The sequence below is a fragment of the Sturnus vulgaris genome, chromosome Z, assembly GCF_052056855.1.
Source record: "Sturnus vulgaris isolate bStuVul1 chromosome Z, bStuVul1.hap1, whole genome shotgun sequence".
Lineage (NCBI taxonomy): Eukaryota > Metazoa > Chordata > Aves > Passeriformes > Sturnidae > Sturnus > Sturnus vulgaris.
Genome location: NC_142283.1, coordinates 25395818 through 25411802, shown reverse-complemented (window position 1 = coordinate 25411802; position 15985 = coordinate 25395818). Strand labels below are relative to the sequence as shown.

General features: G+C 43.2%; 1 long non-coding RNA gene across 1 annotated transcript; it reads left to right on the top strand.

The window, feature by feature from the left end:
* Positions 1–6263: 6263 nt before the first annotated feature.
* Positions 6264–10443, top strand: LOC148219751 (uncharacterized). Its single transcript, XR_015799189.1, has 4 exons — positions 6264–6308; positions 6398–6455; positions 6985–7037; positions 9131–10443. It is a non-coding gene; the product is annotated as an uncharacterized LOC148219751 (long non-coding RNA).
* Positions 10444–15985: the final 5542 nt, after the last annotated feature.

Genomic DNA, 15985 nt, shown 5'->3' with positions numbered 1-15985 from the left:
TGAGCTTATGCACGGAGAATATTAGAAGGGACAAATCCCAACTAGAACTGGATGCAGGGGGAAAAGTGGGGACAAAGGATGAGAAAAAGGCTCTGGTACTTAATTCCTTCTTTGCCTCCATCTTGAACACCACCAAGTTGTTCTCTGGGTACCCAGGCTGCAGAGCTAGAAGACAGGCACAGGGAGCAGAACAAAGCTCCCAAGCTCCAAGAGGTACAGGTTAGAGCCACACCACTTAGAGGCACACAAGCCTGTGGGGCCAGAGGGAATTCACACAAAGGTACTGTGGGAAATGGCAGAAGTGTTCACCAAGCCACTTGCCATCCTTTCCCAGCGGCCCTGGCTAACTGGAGAGATCCAAGTGAGTGGAAGTTAGCAGAAGTGATGCTCGTGCATAAGCTTGGCTTGGGCACTGGGGAGGTGAGGAAGCAGATCCTGTTCAGAGCCGGCACGCACAGAACAAGCAGAACATCATGGCCAGCCCACACGGCTTCCTGAAAGGCAGGTGCTGCTTGAGAACAGACTGTGGGTGTTGACTACCTGGATTTTAGTAAGATCTTTGGCACTGTTTCCTACAGAACTCTCTGGGAGAAAGTGGCTGGTGTGGCTTGGAGGGGTGTGCACTGCTCACTGAGTTGCAAACTGGCTGGTTGGCCAGGACTCGCATCCAGCTGGCAGCTGGAATCCAGTGATGTTGCCCAGGGCTCAGTCCTGGGGCCAGTCCAGCCTAACACCTGTGTCAGTGGTCTGGATGAGGGGATGGAGTGCCCCCTCAGTGAGTTAGCAGTGACACCAAGTTGGGTGGGAGTGCTGATCTGCTGGAGGACAGGAAGGATCTGCAGAGGGCCCTGGACAAGCTGGACTGATGGGAGGAGGCCAGTGGCATGAGGTTCAACAGGGCCAAGGGCTGGGTCCTGCCCTCGGGGCCCAGCAGTCCCCTGCAGCCTTTCATGGGCTGGGACAGAGTGGCAGGAAAGCTGCCCAGCAGGAAAGGGCCTGGGGGTGTTGTCCCACCAGTGGCTGGACGTGAGCCAGTGTGTAGCCAGGTGGACAAAAAGGCCACTGGCTTCCTGCCTTGGATCAGCAATGGCATGGCCAGCAGGTCCAGGCAGTGATTTGTCCCCCCTCTATGCGGCACTGGTGAGGCAGTGCCAGGAATCCAGGTTTGGGCTTTAGCCTTCAGGCTTGGGGCCCTCAGCACCAGACAACGGGGGCTGGAGCACGTCCAGAGAGGGGCCACAAAGCTGGGGAAGGGTGTGGAGCACAGGACTTAGGAGGAATGGCTGAGGGAGCTGTGGGTGTTTAGCCTGGAGCAAAGGAGGCTCAGAGGCACTTATCACTCCCTAGAACTGCCTCAGGGGAGGTGGCAGTGAGGTGGGGGCTGGTCTCTTCCTCCAAGGAAAAGGTGACAGGACAAGAGCAAATGGCCTCAGGTTGTATTGAGGGAGGTTCATTTTGGCTATGAAGAAAAAGTTTCTACCGAATGGTTTGTCAGGCCTTGGAACTGACTGAGCATGGGAACACTGGAATCACCATGCCTGGAGGTACACTACATGAAAACTGCTTGGATGTGCCATTTAGGGAACATGGTTTACTGGTGCACTTGCCAGAGTTAGGTTCATGGTTGGACTCGGTGATCTTTGTGGTTATTTCCAACCAAAACGATTCCATGATTCTATATTCTATGATTCAGAAGCACAGTGTTCCAAGAAGTTATTTGGACTTTTGTGCTTGTTTGTCCCTTGAACCTGGGTAGCACCCTGGACATTGTAAGAAAACAAGGGCTTTGTTGTCCATCCTCTGAACCTCCAGCCAGTTATGATCAAGCATCCATGCAGCTGATTTGGATGAGGAAATTGACCTTCCAGAAGAATGGTCTTTTCTGGGCTGTTGTTCTACTGGATGAGGCAGTGATGTGACTGAGCTCAGAGACCACAGCAGACGGGGTACAGAGGAACAGGGTGTTAGGTGAACAGAAGTCTGGAATTAATTGCAGGCTGGATAAGGTCTCTGATTAGGCAAATTGATTTCCAGGACGTAGATTTGGGTTTCTAGTGTCAAGCAATGTTGAACTTAGGCTCTGTACGAAAAGTCTGGGTTTAAGACACAACTGTCTTTCTGGTATTCAATATATACATAACTGTATTTGGTATGTGTTTATGGACTTACATATTTTGCATTCTTCTTGACAGTTTGTAAAAACAGGATTATGTCCTGACAGAACTGTTGTTTTGTTATGTTTTGTTGTTATCTGGTATTCCTGCTAATTGCAATAAGGGCATTTTCTGATGCTCGATTTTTCATCAAATATATTGTTTTTACATCTGCAGTGGGATTTGGCACATTTCATTGCAAGTCTGCCTTGCCTTCTCTGCATATGTTATTACCTGGACTCAGTTTTCCAACAGTTAATAATGTCTTGCCCTTACATTCTCAGTTTCCACAACTCCCAAGATCTTATATTCTTCAGATTGATGAGACTATTTGTCATAATAATTTTGCTTACTGCTATGACACAAACTAATTTAATCCCTAATTACTCCACCTGATAGCTCTTTAAATTCAGAGGGCTTTTTCTTAATCATTAGGGTGTTGTGGCACCTGAATCTTATAAGGAAAATATTTCTTCTCCATGTGAATTCTTTCAAAAGAGCAGCAAGTCTCAAGTTTTGAACCCATGGAAATAGACTGTAAGTCTCCAACAGCTCAGGTCTTGCAGTATGCAGCAGTGTGGAAGATCTCATTATTAATTATATTCCTTCAGTTTCATTTTATTTGGAATAATGGAAAGCGTTGCAATTATTTCTGACAGTCTTGTCAAGTTTCCTCCCAGCTGGAAGTTGCAGGTGAATATATTTTCCCCATTTTTAGTTGTGTTTGCACTATTAATTTGGCATAAAATCAGAACAGTCCTACTGTCTTACATGGAATAAGACTGTTCAAGGTAGAGGGAGTTATCAGCTCAGGGGATTGCTCACATCAAGCTGTTGTTTTTCCCAATGTCAGGGCCTCCAGCTGGGTGGGCCAGTTGTGCTGTGTTGCTCTCTGCCTTGTTGGAGGTAGAGCTAGCAGGGTAGACAGCCACTTTGAGTTAGCAATCTCTATTGTGATGATAATTGATGCTCTCCATATTGATAAAGAGAGAGGGCAACAGTGCCTTCCACATATTACAGCATCAGTAAGATAGAAACAGACAGAAGTGAGAATTGCAGAAAGAGATAGATGATCAATGTCTGCTCTTGCCCCTTGTTTCTATCTGCAGGTCCACACATGTAAATGAAAAGGTCATAATTATTTTTCTTTTTAGAAGTGAGGCTATTATCTGTGCCTGTGAAGGAAGCAGCTGTATGCTATCAGCATGAGGCATTGTGGTCAGGGTGAACTCAGATGCGTGGAATCCTTGGGGAGTACACAGTGGAATCTCTTTTGATGCCACTTGGAAATGAGAGTACTGTGTCCTTCCCCTCCCAGAACAGCTCTGCTCTGTCATCTGGCTCCCTTCTGGTAAGGGTCCAGTGCTTCCATCAATAGTAGTGTTCTCCACCCTTTTCTCTGGCTTTTTCAACTGTTGAATCCTTGTCGGCTGTAGGGGCAAGTGACGTACTGATGGCTATCTACAGTTCTTTCCCCTCCGCTTGTGTTTTGTTTGAAGGAACCAGATGAACAATTTCCCTGAGACCTGACAGTAAGATATTTTGTTTCTATAATAGGGGTTGTTTATACTGGAACATCAAAAATGAAATTTAGATGTTAATCATGTATGCACATGCATGTTAAATGTGTATGCACACATACAAATATGTATGCATATGTATTTCATATATGGCTGTAGTAAAGTTTTATCTTTCTCTCTATCTGCTTTGATAACTTTATGAAAGTTTCTGATATAATTAGCCCATCCGAATGGCTCACTAATCCTCATTTCTATTGCTTATTCAGAACTGTTCCAGTTCTTGCATCCATTCCCTACAGTCATCTCTAGGCCTCAGCTTTAGCTTGAGATCTTTAGCCTTAATGACAGCATATAGGTCTGGCTGAACTCTTCTTTCTTTTTCAGAAGACAGGCAAACTTCTTTTGTGATCAATCATTGGAAACTCATTGGAAGTCAAACTTACATCTAAAGGCTGAGTAGTGTTAAAGCACGTCACTTTTTTTAAAACTCCTGAATATGGGTATAGGGATGCTTTTAATCTTTGCGAGGTTTTTTGAATATATAATATTGAGTATATTCTGTGGAATCTATGTAAAGCCAGACTTAACAGGTCTGGAAAGGCAGAACTTTCTTGTGAAGGGTTCTTCACCCTGAGAAGAAGCTGTAAAAGAGCCAGTAGGATTTGCTCACAGTGGTGCAACAAGTGTTGAAAAACAGGGAACTTAGTCAAATATGTGAATGTGAATATAGACGCCTAGTTTTGAAATCTCTGGACATGATAAAGTAAACTTAGGAATTTTTACAAGCAGTGTTCTGTATCTGTATCATGTTGTGAACTTTGAACAAAAGATGTTTGAATATGGTGATTGTAGTATTCAACTTGCTTAGCAAAACTATATATGTAAAGCATCATGCAAAAGGTCTAGTTATGAGATTTGTATCTCACCTTTACAGTGGCAGGAGATGGAAGGTGACTTCCACTTAGAGTCATTGTAAAGCACATTTTTTGAGAACATTTTTATGGCAGCCACATGGAAGTTGTGGATAAAAGGCAGAAGAGTAACTCTGGCCATTTCCTTCTTTCACTTGCTATATAGTACAGTGCAATAACTTTTAAATAATTTGAAGCTGCAGATAAAAGCTGATTTTTCCTGAAAATTAAACTAATTTTGTATCTTTTCAAGAACCAAAAGGAGACATTAGGACCTCTACAACTGTCATGCTCTACAATAGGCAAAGCTCTTTTAGGGATCAGATACAGCCTGTATATGGAGCAGGTGTGCTCACAAAATGTACTTGAAAGAGTACAGGATACTTAATGGATTTATGCCTAGCTTTGTTACATTTGGATATTCTTTCTTTGTGCTGCTGCCAAAGCTGCTATTTTATGCTCCCAGGTTTCTCTGGTACCACTTGAACTGAACGCTTTGTGCATAAACCCCTCTGAGAGGTGGCAACCAGGAGAATAGAACTCCCTGCCTATTTCAAATACTACATGTAGACAAAAACAAGGTACCAGGTCATTTACCCAAACCGTGGGTTATATCCACTGCCTGGGCTTGTGCTTCTTGCAGGCTCCTCTCAGGGAGAGACACAGCTGCATCCCAGGCTGCTGCTGCTCGCTGTCACCTCTCTGGGTGAAGCAGAGTGTCTGTTCTTGCTCTGTGCTTGTGTTATCACAGAGGTGAGGAGCTCAGGGTAGGGTGGAAGACCTCTCTGTGCAGTACCTGTGCAGGTATCAGCTAAAAAAACAGACATGGACGTAACAAGCCAATGTGATAAGGGAGTGGGGAAAACAGACAAGTAGAACGAAGAATTTGACAGCACCACACTACTCCATGAACAATCTGACTAGATGAGTTTTCTCTAGGCTTTGAGCCTTGCATATAACCTTAAAGGACTTCTGGTAGGGTAATGAGATCCCTCAGAAGTCCTTCCCAGGCATGGAAAGCAGCCTATGGGGAAGGCTGGCATCATGACTGACCGGAGAAATAGACAACAGGCAGCGGCAGGAAACTGGAAACAAAGACATGATTTAAAGGCGAGAATGGCAGTCATGTTTGTCCAGTCATATCCACAATATATGTTCCTATCCTTGATTGTTGGTCAGTACTGAGAGTCTGCTATGGCAGTGAGGCAAATGTGCCTTAGACCAGCAGGTAATTGTCTACTGCAGCAGCTTGGATTTTAGAATTTATGACGTTATGGTTTCATTAACAAGTTTGGAGTTAAACTCTCTCCCTAGGCCACTCTGAGGTTTCCTATTGTAGTTTATAATTTTGTACAGCAGTAAAGAGAGGAGAAGACACCCCAGCTCTGCTGATGGACAAGATCAGATGCTTGCAGTATAGGCTATAATATTAAAACCAGGTCATAAATTAAAGAGGTCACAATCAACTTGACAATTCTGTTTTCTTTCTTATATAATTTTCCATATTGTTACTGATAAAAGAAATACAAAATTATTTCAGTTGCAGCACCAGCTGTATTGTTTAGTTAACATTTCTGTGTTAGGTGCAACTTCTAGATTAATTTACTTATTATTTTCTCAGGATATTGTGTTGGCTTTTATACAAGTCTTTCACAACAGTGCAGGAGTTAAGGACACTCAGAATCTTGTAAAAGTCTTTAAAACTAATTTCAGTTGTTTAAAAAGTAAAGTTTAAGTTGTCTATCTCCTTTTAGAGTCTGTGTATCACACAGATTCAAACACTGACCTAATTTTTTTCTCTTTTTATCTGAAGGTAAGCCAGGATTAGCAGTGCCGAAGAGGAATGAAATATAATTGATGTGAACTTAAAGGTAAGAAGGAGTCCTTTCAGGCATATTCCCTCTCAGATTTTTGGTAACACAGAGAGCCTTCACTTTCTAGCAATTCAATTTCTTGCAATTGAAGTAATCTGCTTGAGACTCAGAAACAGAACTGTTGCCCATAGAACCATTTTTCATCTTCTCAGCCTTCTTTGATGTCTGAAAGGCAGGATGTAGGGACGAGGATGAACAGATGGAGGAGACAGGTGGGGCTGGGAGCTAGGTAGGGACAGCGTGGGGGGACTGGTGGTGGGGAGCTGTTAGGCTGCGAGTGTTAATTGTGGAAGGAGAAGGCCTGGCACCCCACCCTGACTGCTGACCCTGAGGGTGATGCCAGCTTCTACCACTCCACCAGCTCAGGCATAAAGCTCCAATACTGCAAATTCCACCTATGCTGTAATTCCATATCCTACATATGAATGGGCTACACTTTGAGGTGTCCACATAGCCTCAGTTAGACCCCTGAGGCTTGTGACTTCAGCAGATTTAATTATATGATTATGTACCATTTTGTCCGCAGGATTTTGCCTCAGTCTGTGCATGAGATGGAATTGCTCTGGGGATGAATAAGAGGTGTGCAGCAAAGGAACCATTTTTCTGCAGGAGTCAGATTTCATTTCTTTGTGGAGTCTGAATAAAGCTGATTGGTATCTAATAACACTTCATGTGGGGAAAAATGCATTTGGGTTATGATGTGGCTTTTAAAAATTTTCTTCTTGAATGGATATTAGAATTATGGGGTTTTTTTTGCTTCCTTGATGCCTGATGCATAAACTGATTATGACAAGACCCTTCCAGTTCTGTGCAATTAGGTGAAGCCCTCCTTCCCCTTCCTGACTCACAAGGAGGTGAAGAAGGCTAGAGGGGAGGCAGATGGCAGCATGCACAGACAGGGACGAAAATGGTCTGATTTTGGGTGAGCTATTGAAGAAGTACTGTTTATGCTTCTGCAGTTTTCTACATCCTAAATAGTATTTAATTTTCCTAACAGGACATATTCTGTCACAAAATACCTCCCCTGGAAAACTTCCAGTTAGGGATCTTGATTGGTACAGGAGATTTCAGGGAAAAAAATGGAGATCTGACAGAGAAGGCTGAGGTCTGTCCATGTTTCTGCCACAAAGCTGTGATGGTTTTGGTTAAGTTATTATATATTAACTTTTCACAGTCACCAAATCTCCCCTGTTTTCCAGACAGCTACATTAAGGCCATTTGTAGAGGCAACATAGGTTTACAGGTGTAGTAAACATCACCAATAGCTAAATTCAGTATAAAACATGCTGGAGGTCTAGAAGTCTGGATGACAAGTCTTTCAAATTGGGTTTTCACAATTAAAAGCCCTTTGGTAAACTGAGATTATCAATATTTATTCATGTCAAAGCTGTTGTAGAAAGAAATTCATTAATAAACTTGATAATTTAAAATTACTATTACAGAAAAAGTCATAATGATATAATGACTAGTTGAACCTTGAGAGCAGACTGAGAAAGCTCTGCAGGCATTGATGAGAAAACAGCATAGCTGCTCATACTTTAAACCAGTGCTATGGGTGGATTGGGGCAAGGAGGGAAAAGTATTTAAATAAGTCTATTATGCAGAAAGGGAATGCATGGAGGACCTTTCCAGGGCTTTGCAACTTTAATAATGTTTTTTAATGTGGGACACAGAAAAACAGTAGTTGGTAACTAGAGCTCCTCTAATACAATAAAAGACATTCTAGCACTTATTTTAGTGTTTAGAGTTTTGAAGTACCTACAAGTTTGTAGGACCACTGAACTGCATGTATTAAAGCATGTATCTCTTGTATCTAGACTATCTCTTATAGTTTAAATAATCTACTGTGGCTGAATCTGTGACCCTTTTGGATAACCTCAATAACTCAATTGCAAAAAGACTATTTGACTGAAGGAGAAAAACTCAACTTCTTGGATATTTGCATTTTAAACTACCCAGGAAGGATTAGGTACTAAACACTTTCAAATATTCAATCCCAATTCATAATTTAATTACATTATAATAGAAATATTAACTTCCAATTTCCTCGACCAGGCTGGGGAGAAGACTCACTTTATCCTGTCACCTAAAAGTGTGTGCATTTTGTAAGGCATAGATTTTCCTTAAAGTCTTAACTGAAGTAGAAGTTTCAATTGCTAGTTGCATAATCTTTAAAAAAACATGCCTCAAGTTCATATGTACAAAAATTAATTTCCCAGAGAAGGATTTGGATATACTCCAGTTTGTCAAAGAATTTTAAATGTCCTGTTCTTTTATTATCTGGTCAGAGAGAATGAGCTGCTTGCAACTAGTCAAAAGCCAAGGAAACATTTTGCAGATATTTGACAGATCATTCAAGCAGAGAATGAGTCTCAAAAGACTAATATCTGCCCCAAAAGTCCATGTACTTTATGCTAAGAAAGGTGAACGTAATAAAAATAAACTGCTGTATTGATTAAAAAATTGGCCAAAACATTACCTTAAAATTGTAACAATTCAAAGCTTACCCTAGAATTTCTATTTACTTGTGGGATGTTTCTCTTTATGGCTTTTAGCTATCTGTATATTTTCTGGGGCTTTTGTACAAAAATAAAGTGAATATTTGCAAGCTGTAGGATAAATTTTATAATTTTATCCTGCTATTAAGTTTTTTTGGGTTTTTTTGGTCCCAGGTGCATGTTGAAGAAATGCAGGTAAGAATCCCAGAGAAATGCATGAGCATGCCTCTGGTTTTAGAAGAGGAGAAGTCTGAGGTGAGTACTCCAGAGAATGCTTTTCTAACATGAAAATGATCTGGTGGTGGTATGACCCTTTCAGCTGGCATTTGTAATCCACCGTTTCTACAGAAACAGGTGCAAAACTCAAGAGGCACATATGACCACACCCATACCAAATACCAGTGCAGATGACAGACATTATTATAACATTGTTAGTGGTCTATAAAGCACTCAACAGAATGGTGCTCCCTCCATGCATCAAAATCCAAGCAGATCTGTGCCAGGGAAGGTTATCAACAATCATTACTGAGGCCCTGTGGTGGGCCACTGTGGTGGCTCATGGTAGTCACAGCAGAGCAAATTAATGCACCCCAGGCAGCAGCATAGTAAGAAATTATCTGTAAAGATCACTTGTGACCCAAAGACTGGCAATGAAGTAGTGGGACTCTAATCACAGTTTAACCCTCTAACCTCAGTCTGTACCTACGAGTTACAAGCTCATTAATGCACTCTCCTTAACTACTGCTCAACATTGTTATTACAGCTGTCTATTTCTACCCCTGCGCCTTTGGTTTGGCAGCTGCTCTTTTTTCCTTGGAGATACTTCCTCACTGAAAGGGATTGGTGATTTATCTTGTACCCCTATTTAGGACAGCAGTGACCGTGCAACTCACAGCAAACAACCTGTGAACTCTGCAGAGCCTCACCTGTTTAAGCCCCTCAGTTTGCTTAATTGCAGATGTTATAAACGAAAGGCAGAGTAGATTCCTCAGTGGTGAGGCAGAGCGCTCAGCAAGTGAAACTCTGGCTTTATGGGAGCCTGACAGTACCACCATGGATCACTGGGACGCTGGCACTAATCAAACGGGGAGCCAGCACCAGCTGCTTGGAGCGAGGCTCGCGGGAAGGCAGCGCAGGGATGGGCGGTGGGGCCCGTGCTGAGGAAGGAACCGCGCACACAGGGTCCGGCTCCGCTCCTTGGTGACCCTGCTGATGGAATCAGGTCTGCGGTCTGAACTCTGAGCCCTGCAGCTGGCCACTGCCTGGGCAGTCGAGCAGGGCAACCTGCAGATGGAGTGGGAAATGGGAAGTGAGGTAACCCAGGTTACTGTAACTAGGAGGCATGCTTGGAACTCTGCATACTCGGAAGGCCAACAGTCCCAGGGGATTGTTGTAAAAGGGTTAACTGCACCAGTTAATTAGTAGCTCGTCTTCATTTTCTTCTGTCTTCACTCAGAGTCGGGATTAAAAACACTGAGACAAATTTTTTCATGTTTGGACTTGGTTGTTTTTAAATCTTATCTAAAGTGCAGAGAGTTCTGCAGCACTTCCAGCTACCAGCTAAAAATGAGCAAAATGGAGGCTGAATCTAGGTAGTTACAAGGTCTTTTAAAGCTAAACAGTCTGATAAAGAACTAACACCTATATTATTTATACTTTTGACCCAATAACAAAACTCCTGTGACCCACAGTGCAGCACCAGCTATCCAACCAGAAATTACTACCTGAAATCATGAAGAAGGAAGAAGACAGAAAAAGACAACACCCAAAATCCTCCATCTTGTCCTATACCTATTACTATATTCCAAAACCTTCAAATTCAAAACCTTTCACCACGTGAAATCACACACTTCTATTCCAACACCCATGACTTTAACTCCATCACTCAGATTGGAAGCCTTCTCCAGGGCCTCAAGTCAAAAGCAGTGTTCTCCTGGGAGTGGGTGTCAGAAAGCACAGAAAGCTCAAAACTCACAGGGTTCTGAGCTCCAACAGATTGTGGCCAAATCTTCTGGTCTCTGGAGCACCTTAAAGTCAATTTGTGCCATGCACTTCTCCCATTACTCTGGGATGCCCTATTTTTTTCTTGCAGGAAGCTAGATGGCTGGGATGTGTTGTACAGTGCTTTGCTACAGGTGCAATTTCACCTAAATGCTGCCTAATCAGACACTCTTTGCTCCCCACGTCCCACATCAACTAATTTTGCCAGAAGGAAAGGTGGCAGCTGGCTAGCAGAGCTCAGCCTGCACATCCATGTTGGCCTCATGAGTTGCTGTTTGGCTCAGTGTACCATCTGTGCATGTGTGTCAATAGGTAAAGGCTCTATGTCTTTTATTTCTAGGATTATACTCAGGAGGTTGCTTGAAAATGCTGACTTAAAAGAGAAGCGAAAGAGATTTTTACCCTTACCTTTTCATTGATTACAGCCTGGCTAATCATCTGCTATGAATTAAAATAATTTGTGGGCACAAGTAGGTTCTAGGAGTCTGATGTTAAATTTAGAAATGTGCTGGCAGCTGGAGCAATGTTTTGCCTTGATATTCTTAACAATAGCTTTCACAGAGCAGATCGAGGATATTAGGTTTGGTTGCCTATTGAAAGGAGATGAAACCTTGCACGCAGCTACTATGTAAATTCTGATGAATCATTGCAGCCTACATGGTTTATGCTTCACTAGTTTCAGTAGTTTATATCAGATGTGGGCTGTAGTTCTGTGGAGTTTTTTTTTGTTGTTTTGTTTTGTTTTGTCCTGTAGAAAGCCATAAGAAAAACAAGGTTGATACATCCTTTTAAGAGAAATCTGAGGTAGCTCTTAGCCATGTGAGTTTAGATGGTTGTTTCTTAGGAACAAATAACCAGCGTCACTGATCCCACTGCATTACTGGTCAGGCTGATTTCATTTTTTGTGCCAAGTTTTGCTGATAGTCATTCAAATGCCCAATTTAAGTAGCTTTGTTACTTCAGTGGAGCACCAGTTGAGCTTGGGCTTAAACAAGGTGAGACTTTGGTCTTCAAATTACATTTCTCCTTCTATTTGCATTTTTGTTACACTGTTCAGGAACTGCAGGTATTTTTATTTCTTTTTTAGGGGCAGACAGTTTTTAGTGTAAAGTTTAGTTTTGAAAGTTTTATTTAATTTAGATAGTAAAATATTGATTTTGATCTCTGTATTCCTGTCGGATGTTGTCTTTCATCAAGATTTACTTGTTATTAGTATATCCATACTGCTAAGTGACTCCTAGCCTGGAACACACCTTCGGATCCTATTTCAATTAATCTGTGTCTGTTCTAGTGGTCACGGTGGGAACACAAACTGGTAGACAGGAGCATAACAGGTGTTGCTTAATTAATGTTTCTGAATGTTCATTTAGTACTATATTTGCTATTTTGATTGCAAAAGGAGGAAGACATGACGTGTGAAGAGTATTGAGAGAAAGACTTCTGTCACTTAGTTTCCCGGTTTAATTAATTTATATTTGAGGAAAGCAGGAAGTGCAAAGCAGAAGAACTTATATCTTTGAGACTACCCAACTTCCTGTTGTAAAATTAGGTGAACTTTACTTAGATTTGAGTATTGGGGTTTCAGAAGAATAGACTAGCAACAGGGATTCTCAGTATTCCTTTGTAATCCTGGATAATCTCAATTTTAATTATTATTTTAATTTATTACTTGTATACAGAAGTGGAGGTATTACAGGTGTGGCTGAGCAAGAAAAATAAATCTGTGAGGCTTGTCATTGCTCAGCTGCTTGGGTGGAAGCAGTAGGCAAGTTTCCTTGTAGTTAGGCATTTGCTCTGCATTAAAGAGCTACTAGTAATATCCTACACAAATTCCAGATTGTTAAACTGGTTGAAGATGTGCTGTAGTAGGGCGTTAAAATCTTTAATACCAGCTTTGGCCATCATCAGTCCTTTTTCTTTCACAATGGTTCTGGTGGCAAACGTGAAACTGAAGGAGAGTGTGATTTAGTGCTGGACCTCCAAAACAATTTATCATAATGGCTGATTAAAACAACTATGTTACAAAAGTTAGATTGATAAATCTGCCTAGTAGTTGCCTAATGCATTAAGTTCATAATTGCCTGTCCTGTGTGTTCCCAAAATAATTTGGGGAAGACATACCCATTACCTTTTACTCATGATATTCTCAGGTAACCAGGAGGTTCGTTAATATATGGAGTATATTAAGGAATCATTAAACAATTTTTATCGTCTTTTTTATATTTTGATTTTCAAGATGAGGAGGCTAAAAATAGGCCAACTCAAAAGAGGGTGCAGGAAAAGCAGCTGCTTCTATCATTGTTGTCACCTTTTATACATAATATAAAAAGCACTCTGAACTTCGAAAGATTTCCAGCATTTTGCATTATTGTCTCTGCCTGAGACTCTTCAAATTGCACTATAGAAATTTCTTAAGGTAACTTTGAGCCCTCTGGCTCAAGGAATAGCTTCTATCAGTTTCCTGACAGAGAGTGCTTTGCCCAAGAACACTCACAGATGGAAAACTGAAGAGATGTTTTCTGGCGAGATGTGAAAGAGGGATGTTCTTAAATATGATGTAGAGGGGAGATTGTACCCTGTTATTCTATGTCCTGGATGAAGGTTGTGACAAAAGGGTTCTTAGCTCTTGTATATTGGAGCAGAAGGACAGTGGAGAAATACTTTGCAGGAAGATTTAGGTCTGAACAGGGAGAAATTTCCTCAGGAGTTTTAGCATTATACGGCAGTGCACAGAGAGTCATAGCATTGCTTAAGTTGTAAAAGATATTTAAAATGCTAAAGTTGAACTATAACCTGCCAATGCCACCACTAAATCTAACTCCTAAGAACCACAGCATCACATCTTCTAAGCACCTCCAGAGGCACTTATTTTAAGTCTGCCCACTTATGTTGGCAGACTCTTCTTCCAAGTTGGAATGAATGCAGAGGATAGTAAACAGAAGTTTTATTACTGAATGTCTGTTCACCTAACACCCTGTTCCTCTGTACCCCGTCTGCTGTGGTCTCTGAGCTCAGTCACATCACTGCCTCATCCAGTAGAACAACAGCCCAGAAAAGACCATTCTTCTGGAAGGTCAATTTCCTCATCCAAATCAGCTGCATGGATGCTTGATCATAACTGGCTGGAGGTTCAGAGGATGGACAACAAAGCCCTTGTTTTCTTACAATGTCCAGGGTGCTGCCCAGGTTCAAGGGACAAACAAGCACAAAAGTCCAAATAACTTCTTGGAACACTGTGCTTCTGAATCATAGAATATAGAATCATGGAATCGTTTTGGTTGGAAATAACCACAAAGATCACCGAGTCCAACCATGAACCTAACTCTGGCAAGTGCACCAGTAAACCATGTTCCCTAAATGGCACATCCAAGCAGTTTTCATGTAGTGTACCTCCAGGCATGGTGATTCCAGTGTTCCCATGCTCAGTCAGTTCCAAGGCCTGACAAACCATTCGGTAGAAACTTTTTCTTCATAGCCAAAATGAACCTCCCTCAATACAACCTGAGGCCATTTGCTCTTGTCCTGTCACCTTTTCCTTGGAGGAAGAGACCAGCCCCCACCTCACTGCCACCTCCCCTGAGGCAGTTCTAGGGAGTGATAAGTGCCTCTGAGCCTCCTTTGCTCCAGGCTAAACACCCACAGCTCCCTCAGCCATTCCTCCTAAGTCCTGTGCTCCACACCCTTCCCCAGCTTTGTGGCCCCTCTCTGGACGTGCTCCAGCCCCCGTTGTCTGGTGCTGAGGGCCCCAAGCCTGAAGGCTAAAGCCCAAACCTGGATTCCTGGCACTGCCTCACCAGTGCCGCATAGAGGGGGGACAAATCACTGCCTGGACCTGCTGGCCATGCCATTGCTGATCCAAGGCAGGAAGCCAGTGGCCTTTTTGTCCACCTGGCTACACACTGGCTCACGTCCAGCCACTGGTGGGACAACACCCCCAGGCCCTTTCCTGCTGGGCAGCTTTCCTGCCACTCTGTCCCAGCCCATGAAAGGCTGCAGGGGACTGCTGGGCCCCGAGGGCAGGACCCAGCCCTTGGCCCTGTTGAACCTCATGCCACTGGCCTCCTCCCATCAGTCCAGCTTGTCCAGGGCCCTCTGCAGATCCTTCCTGTCCTCCAGCAGATCAGCACTCCCACCCAACTTGGTGTCACTGCTAACTCACTGAGGGGGCACTCCATCCCCTCATCCAGACCACTGACACAGGTGTTAGGCTGGACTGGCCCCAGGACTGAGCCCTGGGCAACATCACTGGATTCCAGCTGCCAGCTGGATGTGAGTCCTGGCCAACCAGCCAGTTTGCAACTCAGTGAGCAGTGCACACCCCTCCAAGCCACACCAGCCACTTTCTCCCAGAGAGTTCTGTAGGAAACAGTGCCAAAGATCTTACTAAAATCCAGGTAGTCAACACCCACAGTCTGTTCTCAAGCAGCACCTGCCTTTCAGGAAGCCGTGTGGGCTGGCCATGATGTTCTGCTTGTTCTGTGCGTGCCGGCTCTGAACAGGATCTGCTTCCTCACCTCCCCAGTGCCCAAGCCAAGCTTATGCACGAGCATCACTTCTGCTAACTTCCACTCACTTGGATCTCTCCAGTTAGCCAGGGCCGCTGGGAAAGGATGGCAAGTGGCTTGGTGAACACTTCTGCCATTTCCCACAGTACCTTTGTGTGAATTCCCTCTGGCCCCACAGGCTTGTGTGCCTCTAAGTGGTGTGGCTCTAACCTGTACCTCTTGGAGCTTGGGAGCTTTGTTCTGCTCCCTGTGCCTGTCTTCTAGCTCTGCAGCCTGGGTACCCAGAGAACAACTTGGTGGTGTTCAAGATGGAGGCAAAGAAGGAATTAAGTACCAGAGCCTTTTTCTCATCCTTTGTCCCCACTTTTCCCCCTGCATCCAGTTCTAGTTGGGATTTGTCCCTTCTAATATTCTCCGTGCATAAGCTCATGCCATCTTTGTAGTCCTGCTGAGTGGCTCAGAAGGCAACTCCCACTGACTTCCTTGCGTGTTGAGTGCTCAGCCTTACAGCACACAGGCAAAC